The 14505-nt window shown below is 38.4% G+C and overlaps 1 pseudogene; it reads right to left on the bottom strand.

Moving 5' to 3' along the window:
* Positions 1 to 961: 961 nt before the first annotated feature.
* Positions 962 to 2131, bottom strand: LOC114512081 (annotated as a pseudogene).
* Between the last annotated feature and the right edge of the window lie 12374 nt (positions 2132 to 14505).

Raw genomic sequence — 14505 nt, forward strand, 5'->3', positions numbered from 1 at the left:
TTTTTTCAACTCAGATTTTAAGCTGGAGTATCAAAGAAATTTTTGAAGATTTACCTCTTCAGGCTTAGGAGTTTACTCTAAAACAAATTTTTTAGTCAAGTTTCATAAGTTGTACTTAAAGTGCTCACATGTATAGTACTATTACAAAGAGTTTAGCTCTGTCTTGCAAAAGAAGCTATGTTTTTCCTTGGCTCTTTCCAACCACCATTCCCTTTCACTCTCATGTAGGAAGTATAAAAAGCATTGGACTCTTCAGCATGTTTGACTTTATAATTGGAGTTTTCTCACCTAGGCATGTCTGGACTATGGACAAATCACTTTTGAATTTTCAGTAGCTGATGGCATTTTGATTTCCTAGATTTGCACTACTCATTCTCAATAATGGTCAATTAGGGCTGTTCTAGTCACTTGGGACATGAGAAAGCCATCTTTTGATGATTCTTCAGGCTGTGATAAACTATTAGCAAGTAGCTAAAACAGATTACAAGAGACTTCAGTGTTCACAGAAATGATATGCATGTATGTCCCCTCACTTAATTGTTAAAATGTTTGCATAAACTACTACTTCACCCTCAATAGTACAAAACGTCTTTCTCAGATAGTTTCTAAATCTTTTGTTTAGTTGCTCTTAAAAGTCTGCTCTATTTTGTGTCTTAATGGAGTTGTATAACTCAACATATTCTCAGGGTGTGTATGGCTATGTGTATGTATGACCATATGAGTGACTCAGGCACGTAAATATTTCTCCTACATTCTTAACTGTCTGCTAAACCATTTTTGTCTTTTCTGAAGGAAGGCACAGACAACCATGACTAGTTCTAATGGAAGTCTCCAATTAAATTTAGCACCCAAGTAAATTTAGTCTATTTTTCTTTAACCCATAGTTAAAGCCATTATCAAAACAGGATTAAAATTAATATCTATATAAAATCAAGTAAAAGACTTTAATAACCTCTCCTCATTAAGGGGAGAGAGACTTTTGCCCCATGGCTCTGCACAAAGCATCCTTGACCTCCTTTTTCCTCAGGCTGTACACAACAGGGTTCAACAAGGGAGTGATGACAGTGTAGGTCACTGAGATGAGTATCTCTTGCCCTAGAAAACTCTGGGACTTAGGCTTGAAGTATATTATGGAGGCACTGCCATCCATCATCTACTGTGGATGATGACTACTATGAGGTGGGAGGCTAGGTGGCAAAGGCCTTCTTCCAACCCTCAGCTGAAGCAATCTTAAGGATGGTAGAGATGAAGAAGACATAAGAGATAAAGACCAGATTCATAAGCAGAACAAGAACACAGATGCTGACAATAAAGTTGATTATTTCATTGACCATGGTCTCTGTGCAGACTAGCTTCAGCAGGGGTCTCACATCACAGAAGAATTGAGAGATGATAAAGACATCATAGAAAGGGAGGCAAAACACAGGTGTTACTTGGACAGTGGCCACACCCAGACCAATTCCCAGTGACCTAGATACAAACTGCACACAGGCTCTTTACCCAGAATAACTGAGTACTCTAGGGGATTGCAGATTGCCCCATAGTGATCATATTCCCTGGCTGTAAGCAGGAAGTAGTTGTTGATACCAAAGGTGAGATAAAAGAAGATCTGAGTGGCACAGCCTTGGACAGCAATGGGCTGATGACACAGCAGTCCAGAAAGCATGTGGGGAATGATGGCCACAGTATAGCAGACCACAGAGATGGACAGCATGCTCATGAAAAACTGCTTGAGAGTCTGGAGATGATGGTCCAGTTGAGTAACAGTAACAACAATGACATTGACAGAGATAATCAGCAGATACAAAGTTAGAAAGGCAACAAAGAAGAAAGACAAGTGTGTGCTGCCACCCAAAGCTGGAGAAACCTTTAAAGAGAAATTCAGTCATAGCAGTGGAGTTTGGGTTTTGCATTAAGAAAGGTTTTGGTCTGAAAGAACATGGAAAAAGAAAAAAAAAGTGTGATGAGTCAACTATGAAAGATAGTAGCCTTTACCAAGGCCTCCAGTAAAGGGCCATACATCTTCTGAGCAATTCCCAACACCTTAAGGCCTATCACTGTTGAGCTGTTGGATAATTGTTCAGAGTCATCACCTTTATCCATCCTCTTCTTTAGTACTACAGACCTGTTACCTAGGCCCCTAGGATTGAGGTCGAAGATAGGTCTGAGAGGGAAAGTAGACACAAACTAAAAGACAGATTTTATAGAAATAATTACCCAGCCATTGAAGAAGTGAGTTCAGGCAAATGAAGAAGCCCATCTCTATAGGTCTCCTCAAACACACTTAAATTAGTTCCCTAAAGATTCAGTGATTAACAGTGACCTAGGTGAAAGATAAAACATATCTGAGGCTATTATCAACACTGTCAGAATGTACTAACAACAACAAATGCTCCATGAGGGTCCTAGATTGACTTCTCCTCCCAAGAAACCTAGGTCCTAGACTTCATTTCCCTGTGCACTATACTTAGAATTCACTGTGATCAGGAAAGATTAAAAAGGAAACACTTCTACTGGATATCCCACCAGGCTTCTACCAAATGTACTTTAGATCATGAAAAATGGTTTGAAGAGGAACTGTGGGTTTTAGACTTATCTCCTTGAATTCTAGATGAAGGGAGGAAAGAGGATGGAATAAATTTGAGAATATTCCTTCAAGTAGGGAATGAATTTTCCTAGTGAGAGCAAAGATAAAATTTATTTAATCTGATAAGGACCAGATATTATATTTTTTACTTCAATTTTTATATTCTAAGTTGTGATAGGGAATAGAAATAAGTTTACCCCAGGTGAGAACTGGAGACTATACTGGAGTAGATTTAACCCTGCTGCTTAAATCCATAATGTGTGATAAAACCCATCATGTTTAATCATTACCTCCATTCAGAAAGCTGAGATTCATCTCAATTCTCCCTTTTCCTTTTTTCACCTTAAAGACAGTACCTCCTAAAATTTTTTCTCCTCTGTTCTATCTTCACTTCATGTTTTCTAACAATACCCAACTTCTGACTGCCATAATCACCCTTTCCCAACCATTAGCTCTAAATTGCTGATACTCTAAAAACTATCCCAACACTGTTATGTGAGAGAATAACAGATAGAAACATCAAAATAGGAGTGCATAGTGGGATGAAGAAATGGAAAATAATGTCAAGAATAGGACTACTCATATAGGGTGTAGAAAATGTAGTTGAATGCAGCAGAAAGACAAAAGGAGCTCCTACCTTTCACAATAGCATAGATGGATCTGGAGAGCATTATGCTAAGTGAAATAAGCCAGATGGTGAAGGAAAAATACCACATGATCTCACCAAAAGGGGAATCTAATCAACAAAACAAGCAAGCAAAATATAACCAGAGGCATTGAAATTAAGAACAAACTGATAATAACCACAGAGGAGGTGGGAGGGGATAATGGAGGGAAAAGGGGAAGAGCTGTCAAGAAACATGTATAAAGGACACATGGGCAAAGCCAAAGAGGAAATGGATTGAGAGTGGGAAGTGGGGATGACTGGGGTAGGGGGAAAGTGGTGGGAGGAAAATGAAGACAACTGTAGTTGAACAATAAAAAATGAAAATAAAAATTTAAAAAATGTAGTTAGTGAAAAAACAATGAAAGAAAAAAGTAGGGAGGTAACTGGTGAATAGAAAATTTAGATAATGCCTTTGACCTTGGAGTTTTTACCACCCTTCCCTTCTTTCAAGTAAATGACAAAAAAAAAAAGTGAAATAAAGCCAATCCGTGACCTGTTCATGGATGAGTGCACTATTTGTAGGGGGGGGGGGGTTGTTGTTGTTTTTTTTACAAACAAGATAACTTATTTCATTGCTCTCTGATATGTTTTAGTCCTCCCTGAATAAGATTTTGTTTCAAATCTAACAAAAACCATTTTTTAGCAGTTCAATGTGCTGAGTAGTCACAAAGTATAACTGCTATGCTAGTACTAGAAAAAATGAAGATGGACAAGACATGGTCTTTCTCTTTATGAAGATTTCTCTTTATGAAAAAGAGAAGCAACAGTTTTTGAATAACTTGTATATTAAAGGCCCTTGAAATCTTATGTTCCTCTTCTTGACATTAGTTTACACATACATACTCCCAAAATCATGTAAATCACAGCATGTATTCTTCACATGAAATCATTTACCCTTTCTAGAACCTTCATTGGCTGTGTGATAACTGAAGATATGTTATAATAAACATTCCCCATTTTTAAATACAAGAAAGAGAAACTCACCAAGTAACCTGTTTCTTAGGTCCTCTAGAGAGCTGTCTTTATGCTTGAGAGTCACATTCCCCAATCTGGATATTTGACTGCCTGTAATAATAGGTATGGATTTTTAGTAGTAGTTGTAAAATGTTTCCAAGAACTTTGTCAATGCCTTTCCTGAAATTATTTAATGCCTACCAGTTATTTGAGGTTAGAGGACTTTGCTATTTTATCAAATCATCCACAAATTTTCTTATCTGAAGATCATTAACATCTTATTGAGCAAAGCTATTATTTGATAAAAATCCTACCATTGACTGGGAAATCTTTAGATATTATCCAGAATGTAATATCTAAAAGAACTAGAAAGGAAGGAAACAATGTATCAACTAGCCTTCCAGTGCCTGAGACGACAAAAGAAGGATACACACACACACACACACACACACACACATCAATTTCCTCTAGATTGTTATAGTCCTTCCTGCTGGAAGCAGGCCTTCTTTGAGTCACAAAGTAGTAACTCTGGCTTAAGTTATACTTATAAGTTACAAACTCTCTGTGACAGACTTCTGGGTCTCTTTTCCCCAAACATCCCAGACTCCCAAGTGATCAATAGCATGAGACACAATCCAAAAAGAAGATTGCCTAGAGACCTCATTACTTATACAACTCATTTCCTAATCCTGAGATTAACATTTTGGAGGGTAGAGTTGCCTTGGCCATTAGAAGAAATCTCTGGGGTGAAAAGATGGGTTTCAAACTTTATTAGGGTGGGCTATGATCATGCTAACATACATATCATACTTTCTGTCTATTTCTCTGGCACCACAAGAGTGTGGCTTAAGACTTTATAGTATTACTCTTCATAGTTGGAAGAAGAGAAGCAACAGTTTGCAAGTAGGGCTAAGCATTGACCTCTGCTACAAGGTAGACAGAGGGCTGATCTTTGAAGCCAGTTTAAAATCAAGGTAGAATCATCAATATACTACTTAAAATTCTGTTCTAAGAACTTTTATACTTTTAACTAACCTCTTACATCTCTGTTCTCATCACAGACCTACATCATTTTGAATCTCTTAGGTCAGATGCATGCAAGACATCATACTTGCCAGGTCATCTTCCATGTACATCATCCTATTATTCACAACCCACATAGATGTTGTGTCAATAGCCTTAAGATATGTAAAAATTGGCACTGAATTGCCACAATTTCTAACTCCTTAATAATTTTCTTTGTATTGATCTTAAATCTTAATTCAATTGTAAGCCTAATTAGATAGAGAACTTGCATACATCTTCTGTCCTCAGTGTACTTATAACTGCTACTACTAAAAAATAACTGCTAGCACTTATCATATGTGCTTATTATATACTAGGTGCAGAAATATGCAATGTACACATATGGACTCATTTAATCCCAACAAAAATATATAAAGTAGTATCAAATTCATTTTCAGAAGACAAACAGGCACAGAGACATTATGTAAATTTTCTAGAACACTGAGTAGGAAAATCATATCTTAATGGAATTAAGGTTTCCTTAATAGGAAACCATATCTTAAGCCCAAGAAATTCAGTTTCAGAAATCATACTAGCACAATTCTGGACACAAATTCATTCTCAATATATATTGGTTATATTGAATTTATTAGAATTGTGTTCAAACCTCTGGCCAAGATGAAGGTGTAGATAGATACACATTGCCTCCTTGCACAAACAAAAAAGGACAACAAATTCAAAAAACAAAACACAATCAGAACTGCCAGAAAGTAAAACTGTATGGAAGTCCAACAACCAAGAAGTTAAAGAAACAGTCATCCAGACTGGTAGAAGGGGCAGAGAAGGGCAGCTGGGGCAGAGAGGACACATGGCAAGACAGCAGCTGGAGGACCAGACAGGCAAGGTGGTGGCTAGTGGTCCCAAATTTGTGAGCAGATAAAGCAGGAGGAACAACTGAGGAGTGAGAAAGACCATGAAACTCAAGGATCCAGTGTGGGAAAAGAAAGCCTCAGAACCTCTGACTGTAAAAACCCATGGGGGTTGCAGCAGCGCAAGAGACTCCCAGCCTCGCAGGAGAGTTTGTTGGAGAGACCAGCAGGGTTCTAGAATGTACACATACACCCTCCTGGGAATCAGCACCAGAAGAGCCCAATTTTCTCATGGGTAGTGGGAGAAGTGATTGAAAGCTTGCTGAGAGCCAAGCAAGCTGCATTGTTCCTTCTCTGACCCCTCCTCCACATACAGCACCACATTGCAGCAGCAAAGTGACTTTCCCCACTCTGGTGAATACCTAAGTTTCTGCCCCTTAAAATGTAACAGGCATGCTGAGACAAAAAAAAATATATGACCCAAAGGAAAGAACAGATCAAAGCTCCAAGAACAGAACTAAGCAATGAAGAGATAGCCAGCCTATTGGATATAGATATGGTTGAGCCCGGTAGCAAAATAGAGGAAAAAATGAAGGCTGTACAAAGTAAAGAAAAATATATAGGGAACCAACAGTGAAGGGAAGGAAACCAGGACACAAATCAATGATTTGAAATAGAAGAAAAAAATAAACATTCAATCAGAACAGAATGAAGAAATAAGAATTAAAAAAAAAATGAGAAGAGGCTTAGGAGCCTCTGGGGCAATTTTAAATGTTCCAACATATGAATCATAGGGGTGCCAGAAGGAGGAGAGGAAGAGCAAGAAATTCAAAACTTATTTGAAAATATAATGAAGGAGAAATTCCCCAATCTGGCAAAGGAAATAGACCTCCAGGAAGTCCAGGAAGGTCAGAGAGTTTCAAAGAATTTGGATCCAAAGAAGCACACACCAAGGTACATCATAATTACATTACCCAAGATTAAAAATAAGGAGAGAATCTTAAAATTAGTAAGAAAAGGGGAGACAGTTACCTACAAAGGGGTGCCCTTAAGACCATCATGTATTTTCTCAAAGGAAGCCTTACAAGGAAGAAGGGGCTAGAAAGAAGTATTCGTAGTTGTGAAAGGCAAGGACCTACATCTAAGATTACTTTATCCAGCAAAGCTATCATTTAGAATGGAAAAGCAGATAAAATGCTTCCCAGATATGGTTAAGTTAAAGGAGTCCATCATCACCAAGCACTTATTATATGAAATGTTAAAGAGATTTATCTAAGAAAAAGATGATCAAAACTATGAACAGTAAATTGACAACAAAAACAACTATCAACAACTGAATCTAAAAAACAAACTAACTAAGGAAACAATTAGAACAGGAACAAAATCACAGAAATGGAAATCACATGGAGGGTTATCAGTGGGGAGGGGGAGGAGGGAGAATGGGGGCAAAGGTACAGGGAATAAGAAGCATAAATTGTAAGCATAAAATAGATTGGGGGATGTTAGGAATAGCATAGGAAATGGAGAAGCCAAGGAACTTATACGTACCACCCATAGATATGAACTAAGAGTGGGGAAGAATGCTGGTGGGAGGGGGAGTGCAAGGTGGAGGGGAATAAAGGGGAGAAAAAGTGGGACAAGTCTAACAGCATAATCAATAAAAATACTTAAAATTTGTCTTCAATGGCAGTATTGCTAATGATAACAATTTAGGAAGGAACTCTGGGCACACAGCAGGAAGCACATCTATAGCTGCAGTGTCAAACACCAACTGGGTGAGTGCCAGAGAGAGAGTGGGACTCTATCTGTACCTGGGTTGAATGGAGGCAGGCTGTGACCAGCCGTGAGTGTAAGAGACCTTTGTGGGGTTTTTTTTTTTTTTTTTTTTTTTTTGGAGAGGTGGTGTGTGTGGAAAACTAGATTGTGATTCAGTTCTACAGTAGGTGTGCCCCAAGAGACTTTTTTTTAAGGGGAGCTGAAGCATGCTGGGCAGAGACCCTGTGGGCAGCTTCCCTGCAAGCAAAGGAACAAGATTGAAAGTGTGGTTTTCTCCCACTGAATACAATTGGGCAGGGAGATGAGAAAGTTGCACAGCAAAGGGATTTCTGGGTCTCAGCACAGGATGTTTAGCAGACTGGTAGCTGCACAAAGTGGAGAGTTCGGAAATGTGTCTGCAGTGAGGGTAGTGGTCTGGGAACTGGATGGGCAAGGGTTGAGCTTCTGAAATTGTTTACAACCAGGCAAAGCCCCCTTCTCTGGTAGAGTTCATACCTCTGGGAAGGGACGGACATACCCAGTCCCCACTTCCTGCAGGATCATAAGCACTGCATCTAATGAGGAAGCACTGCAAAACAGGCAGGTCAGGCTCAAGAACCCCCTGCAGAGCACATATCCACAGGAGAAAGACAGGAAGAAAAATGCCAAAAGGGTCTATTTTGTAGCACTCTCAGAGAGACAAAATACATTGATTCCTAGGGACATATTCCACTGAGGCCAGGAAGGCAGGGACATCAGAAATCGGTGCAGCAGGGAGGAATCAGTGCTCTGCTCAGCTTCACCTGGCACACCTAGCTGCTATTAGCACCAAGTAGGAAAGAGTTGACCCTCTTACAAAGATTGGCCCATCCCTTGAAATGGACAGAAAGTTCATCAGAAACTATACATTATTGGAAATAAGCTGGGATAGACCAGATGGGTAATGCAGGGTCAGGGGGAACACACCCACAGTTTTCCCATAAAACTGTATAGCATTTCCCAGGGGAGATCTAGGGGTATCACCCTCCCAATCACAATAGAAGCTCCCTCTATTGGCAGGTGAAGGTTAAACACGCAGTGCTGCCAGAAGTTGGAGGACCCACCCCTAGGCCAGACCTTGAGTGGATAAAAACCCTGAAGAGGATCATCAAGGAGAAGACAGAAGGCAAACACCAAGCTCAGTGAAGACAAATTCCACTTCATACTTTTTCAGAATTTGTGTTATTTTTTCTCTCACATAGCCTTTTAACATTTCCCCTTTTTCTTCAATTGTATTCCACATAATTCACCAATTTTGTCTTTTATTTTCTATTCTTTTTATTTAGATTTTTATATATTTTTATTTCTATTTCAAATTTCACATTGTACCCTTCCCTTGTCTTACTCCATTTTACCTTCTTCCTGTCCTTTCTTATTTTACTTTTGTTTTATTTCCCCCATTCTACACATTGTTCCTATGCCTAACTCTTACTATATCTCCTCACTCTATCCTTTCAAAATAATTTTTCTTTCCTTTAGTCTGCTCACATTACTTTTCCCTTTGTTATAATATTCTTATTTTCTTTCCACCTTTGAAATAGTTGTTTGGTTGGTTTAGATATTGTGGTTATTGTTTTTCTTCAGTTTTATTCCTATTTGGTCACAGTTTTGTTTTGTTTTAATTTAAAATCTCATAGGTTACTGTCCCCATCTTACTACATTTTGCATTCCTCCTGCCTTTGTTTATTTGAGTTTGAAATTTTATTTTTCCCTCTCTTAGCTTGGAGTCTATTCTTTACTCATTATTTCTTCTCCCTGTATCCTCTCATAATAATTTTTTCTCTTTCTTATGTATTTTTATTCTCTTTCCACCTTTGTCAATCTTTGTTCATCTGTCATTGTTATTGACCCTGCTGTGTTTTTTCTTCAATTTTGTACCTATTGGTTCACTATATTTTTATTTTATAACAAACCTCATATTTTGTTTTCTTTTGTTTCTTTCATTTTCTTAATTTTGTTTTCTCCCTTCATTCGCCTTGTCTCTATTCCCTACTCTTATTATTTCTCATCCTTCTTCCCTCTCAAAATCATTTTTCTCCCTTTTAGTCATCTCATATTCTTTTCCCTACATTAGATTAATTTTAATTTCTTTCCGTCATTATTAGTCTTTGATCAGTTGCTGTGGATGTTGCTGATGTGAGAGGGTGATAGTTTGTCTGGCATGGGTTTGATTCTCTGGGTAGTTTTGCTTTTTTCCTGCCAGCACCTGTAAAACAGCCTACAAGATATGGTGGGTGTTAGAATTCTAAGTTAGAAGTCACACTCAGTCAGCTGGTGTGGAGAACACACCAATGAAAGATCCAACAAAATCAAAGTCCAACTACAACAACAAAGCCCACATAAACTGAATAAAAGGCATCCCTAGAGAATCCAGATCAGGAGAACAAAAAGACTGCACTACTAAGACCTACAGAACTCCTACCACAAAAGGCCATCCCACAAAGACAGGCAGTCAAAGTAGAGCAATCTGAGATGAAGAAACAAACAAAAAGAGTCACCTAAAATGGGGAGACAAAGAAACAACTCCAAATAAAAAGGTAAGAAGGAATGCCCAGAAAAAGAGATAAATTAATTTGATGCGAGCAATGTATCAGACACAGAGTTCAAAACAATAGTTGTAAGGAGGCTCAAGGAAGTCAGTGAGAAGTACAAGGAAATTTATGGGAACTACAAGGAACTTAGTGGGAACTACAACAGCATGAAAAAAGAAGACATAGAAACTATAAATTAAAATCAGAAATCAATGAAGAATACAATATGAGGAGTGAAGAATACACTAGAAGTAATCAAGAGCAGTCTAGATGAAGCAGAGCACCAAATCAGCAAGCTGGAAGACAAGGTAGGAAAAATTCCCAGTCTGACCAACAAAAAGAAAGTACTCAAAAAGAATGAGGATAGTTTCAGGGAGCTGCAGAAAAACATGAAATGTAACAACATTCACACCATGGGAATAGCAGAAGAAGAAACACAAGGGATAGAAAACCTTTTTATCAATAATTTTATTTTAATTGTTGTTCAAGTACAGTTTTCTGTCCTTTACTCCCATCCAAACCCACCTTCCCATCACTCCCCACCTCCCTCCCATTTCCACACCCCTTAGTTTTTGTCCATTTGGACTTTATATTTGTTCCTGTAAACTCTTCCCTTTTTCCCTTGAAATTCCCCTGAAATTCCCTCCCCTCCCCCCTGTGGCAACTGTCAGCCTGTTCTCTATTTCAGTGTCTTTGTTTACATTTTGCTTGTTTCTTTGTTTTGTTGTTTAGGTTCCTCTTAAAGGTGAGATTATATGGTATTTGTCTTTCACTGCCTGGCTTATTTTGCTTAACATAATACTCTCCAGTTCCATCCATGCTGTCCCAAAGAATAGAAGCTCCTTCTTTTTTTTTCTGCTGCATAGAATTCCATTGTGTAAATGTACCATAGTCTTTTGACCCATTCATTTACTGATGGGCACCTAGGTTGCTTCCAGCACTTGGCTATTGTAAATTGCGCTGCTATGAACATTGAGGTGCATAGGTTCTTTTGGATTGGTGTTTCAGAGTTCTTAGGGTATAATCCTAGCAGTGGAATTGCTGGGTGAAAAGGCAGATCCATTTTTAGTTTTCTGAGAAAATTCCATACTGTTTTCTATAGTGGTTGCACCAGTCTGCAATCCCACCAACAGTGCACTAGGGTTCCCTTTTCTCCACAACCTCTTCAAAAACCTTTTTTTTTAAAAAACAAATTTTGTTTATTTCTTTTCTCTTTTTTGCTCTGGTTTTATTTTATTTTATTGTTAATGTTGTTCAAGTACAGTTATCTAAATTTCCCCCCAACATTGCCCCCTACCCCATACATCCCACTTCCCACCCTTGATCTTATCCCAGTTTCATTTCGTCCATGTGTCCTTTATAGATGTTCCTGAAAACCCTTCCCACTTTTCTTCTCACTATCCCCTGCCTCCTCCCCTCTGGTTACTGTCAGTTTGTTCTTAATTTCAATGTCTCTGGTTATATTTAGTTTGCTTGTTTCTTGTGGTGATTAGTTTCCAATTATAGGTGAAAACCCCTTTGAAAAAATGACAGAAAACTTAATTTCCCTAACTGGGTGAGGAAAAAGTCATGCAAGTTCAGGACACACAAGGGTCTTAATTAAGTAAACCCATAGAGGTCCACTGAAGGACACATCATAATTAAAATGGAAAATTTTAAAGACAAAGAATCTTAAAAACAGAAAAGGAGAAACAGCTAGTAATATACACGTGAGCTCTGATAATGCTATCAGCTGATTTCTCAACAGAAACACTACAAGTCAGAAATGATAGGCATGAAATATTCCAAGTAATGAAAAGCAAGGACCTGTAACCAACATTAGTCTACCCTGCAAGGCTCTGATTTAAATGAAAGGTGAAATAAAGAGCTTCCCAGACCAAAGAAGGCTAAAAGAATACACCTCCAAAACATGTGTACTACTAAAGCAATCTATAGATGCAATGCAATTCCTATTAAAATACTAATGACAACATCAAATTAAAAACCTTCTGCATGTCAAAAGAAAACATCAGCAAAATGAATAGGTAACCAACCATATGGGAAAATATATTTGTCAATGATACCACAAACAAGGGTTTGATCTCCAAAACATAGAAGGAATTCACATAACTCCACACCAGTAAGACAAACAGTCAAATTAAAAAATGGACAAAGGACTTGAACAGACACTTCTCCAAAGAGGTCATACAGATGGCCCATAGGCATTTGAAAAATGGTCAAAATCACTAGTCATCAGAGAGATGCAAATTAAATCCACAATGAGGTATCACTTCACAACTGTAAAAATTGCTATCATTGATAAATCAACAAACAGCAAGTGCTAGTGAGGATGTGGAGAAAAGGGAACCCTAGTACAGTGTTGGTGGGAAAGCAGACTGGAACAGCCACTATGGAAAACAGCATGGAACTCCCTCAAAAACTAAAAATGGAACTGCTTTTTTTTTTTTTTATTTCAATCATTGTTCAAGTACAGTTTTCTCCCCCCACTCCCGTTCGAGCCCCTCCACCCAACCCTCCCCCCTTCCCCCCATTACCCCCCACCCTTAGTTTTTGTCCATGTGTCCTCCAAATTTGTTCCTGTAATCCCTACCCATTCCCCCCTGAAATTCCCTCTTCTCTCCCCTCTGGCCACTGTCAGACTATCCCCTATTTCAGTGTCTTTGGTTATATTTTGCTAGTTTTTTGTTTTGTTTTGTTTTGTTTTGTTGTTTAGATTCCTGTTAAAGGTGATATCATGTGGTATTTGTCTTTTACTGCCTGGCTTGTTTCACTTAGCATAATGCTCTCCAGCTCCATCCATGCTGTTGCAAAGGGTATGAGCTCCTTCTTTCTTTCTGCTGTATAGAATTCCATTGTGTAAATGTACCATAGTTTTTTGATCCATTCATTTACTGATGGGCATCTAGGTTGCTTCCAGCACCTAGCTATTGTAAATTGTGCTGCTATGAACATCGGGGTGCAAAGGTTCTTTTGTATTGGTGTTTTAGTGTTCTTAGGATAGAGTCCCAGCAATGGAATTGCTGGGTCAAAAGGCAGATCCATTTTTAGTTTTCTGAGGAAGTTCCAAACTGCTTTCCATAATGGTTGTACCAGTCTGCAGTCCCACCAACAGTGCACTAGGGACCCCGTTTCTCCACAACCTTTCCAACACTTGTTGTTTGTTGCTTTGTTTATGATGGCCATTCTGACTGGTGTGAAGTGGTATCTCATTGTGGTTTTAATCTGCATCTCTCTGATGGCTAGCGATATTGAACATCGCTTCATGTGTCTTTGGATTTTCTGTATGTCCTCCTTGGAGAATTGTCTGTTCAAGTCCTTTGCCCATTTTTTAATTGGGTTACTTGTCTTCTTAGAGTGGAGTCGCGTAAGTTCTTTATATATTTTGGAGATTAAACCCTTGTCTGAGGTATCATTAGCAAATATGTTTTCCCATACAGTTGGTTCTCTTTTTATTTTGATACTGTTTTCCTTAGCTGTGCAAAAGCTTTTAATTTTGATGAGGTCCCATTTGTTTATTCTTTCCTTTATGTCCCTTGCTCTAGGAGACAAGTCAGTAAAAAAGTTTCTGCGTGAAATATCTGAGATTTTCCTACCTACGTTCTCTTCTAGGACTTTAATGGTGTCACACTTTATATTTAAGTCTTTTATCCACCTTGAATCTATTTTTGTATAAGGTGTAAGTTGGTGCTCGAGTTTCATTTTTTTGCACGTAGCTGTCCAGTTCTCCCAACACCATTTGTTGAAGAGGCTATTTTTATTCCATTTTATGTTGCTGCTTCCTTTGTCGAATATTAATTGACCGTAGAGGCTTGGGTTTATTTCTGGGCTCTCTATTCTGTTCCATTGGTCCATGTGCCTGTTTTTATGCCAGTACCAGGCTGTTTTGATTACAGTGGCCTTGTAGTATAGTTTAATGTCAGGTATTGTGATTCCTCCTACTTTACTCTTCTTTCTCAAAATTGCAGCAGCTATTCGGGGTCGTTTATGGTTCCATATAAATTGTTGAAGTGTTTGTTCTATGTCTGTGAAATATGCCATTGGTACTTTAATCGGTATTGCATTGAATGTGTAGATTGCTTTTGGTAGTATGGACATTTT

The sequence above is a fragment of the Phyllostomus discolor genome, chromosome 14 (genome assembly GCF_004126475.2).
Source record: "Phyllostomus discolor isolate MPI-MPIP mPhyDis1 chromosome 14, mPhyDis1.pri.v3, whole genome shotgun sequence".
NCBI classification, from domain to species: Eukaryota; Metazoa; Chordata; class Mammalia; order Chiroptera; family Phyllostomidae; genus Phyllostomus; species Phyllostomus discolor.